General features: G+C 49.1%; 1 protein-coding gene across 1 annotated transcript in view; it reads right to left on the bottom strand.

The window, feature by feature from the left end:
* Positions 1-1,573, bottom strand: part of hoxb3a (homeobox B3a) — a 47,612-nt gene that overhangs the window by 31,957 nt on the left and 14,082 nt on the right.

The following is a 1,573-nucleotide window of genomic DNA, read 5'->3' on the forward strand; positions in this document are numbered from 1 at the left end:
GTCAGATTACCAGGCTGGAAAATGACCAGAAGCCACCAGCCCAATACCGGTAAATAATGGTGGCTGCAGCTCACTGAATTGCACACAATCACTTTAACAGTAAAACTATCAGCATTCTATTTTATTGTATTGTATGTATTGGCTACTATGAATCAGCTTGTCAAAAAGGGCGCCATGAATTTGAACTGGTGTAAAATTCTCCTCCTGAATACAGCGTGCAAACATGGCTGGAAGAAGAAGTTAAAAAGGCTGCTCAGCAGCTTTTCAGCAAGGCAATCAGGAGGGGCAGGCTCTGTTTACACAAAGGTCCCAGTCTGTCCAAATACTGTCCAGCATCAGGCTGCACATTCCCTCTGTTCCAGCCTGTCTAACAGGCCCGGCTGACCCTTTCATACCTAATTATACTGTTAGAATGTCTCACAACACCTTGTATTAGAGTGCTCAAGGCTTTATATTGAGATGGAAGACCAAATTTGAAAACCCTTGCTCTTAAATGACATATTGACCAAAACCTGAGACAGCTGCATGAAGCAAAATATAGAAAATAGTATCCTTGGGGTGAGTATTGGGCGAATAATATTATTATGTTAAGCTGTGAAAGGTTATTTTAAATGGCTGTTGGTGAATCCCTTTTTATATTTCATTCAGTCTCATCAACACAACCCTATTTGACTGACATTTAGCAGTGGCCTGTAGCTGACCTCTGCCCAGGTGGTTAGCTCACTTGTCTGTCTGTCCGTCTGTCTGGATGTGGGAGCGGAGATATCGCCGCCGTGCCCCCGGGTTACAGTGCCCTGAACTCGGTCTGTTATGACTAAGTGGCCCGAGGGCTCCGGAGGTCTGGGAATGTCCGAGGGAGCGAAGGGTCCAGCAGCATTGCGAGGTCAAGGGGGGCCAGGAGTGGTGGGAGTGGTGTGTGTGTGTGCGGGGGTGTAACCACGGGTCAGCCTCTGGCTTCAGAGCCAGTGGACCTCATCGGTCAGAAAAATGTGTCCCCTGGTTGAACCCTCTGTGGCCGCAGCTTGGCCATTCCGCTGTCCCTGCATGACCATCGATTTTTTTCTCCCCCTCTTTCTCTCTGCCTTTCCTTCGATACCCACCACTTATATTTCTCTCATTTGTTTCTCTTACTTCTCCACGCATCGCATCACGCCATAGCCTGCATCCCCATGAGAGGCCGGAGCCCCTCCACCTAAACCTGCTGGCCTGTTATTGTGAATCCCGGGCAGATTGATTTCTGAAGGGGTCAAACAGGAGTGAGTGTGCTTCTTGAGGCCGCTACTGCTCGGCTCAGCAGATACCGGAGGCCTGAGCGCGCACGGCGGCCGGCGATCGTTCGCAGTTCATTTGGAAAGCCTTGCCGATCGTTTGTTTTCGAGGTAAATTGTTTTGGAGCGCAACCGAGAGAGTATCCATTAACCAGCGCTCCCCCTAGTTCTTTTAATTTTTCTTTTTCACCCTCCTTCCTCCCCCTGCATCCCTCTCTCCAATTGAGCGCCGTATTATTCATATTCCTGCTGCAGTCTCCATAGCCTGTTTGCACCTGGTCGACAAAACACACACACACACACAC

The sequence above is a fragment of the Morone saxatilis genome, unplaced genomic scaffold, assembly GCF_004916995.1.
Source record: "Morone saxatilis isolate NCDOM2014 unplaced genomic scaffold, NCSU_SB_2.0 Contig14, whole genome shotgun sequence".
NCBI classification, from domain to species: Eukaryota; Metazoa; Chordata; class Actinopteri; family Moronidae; genus Morone; species Morone saxatilis.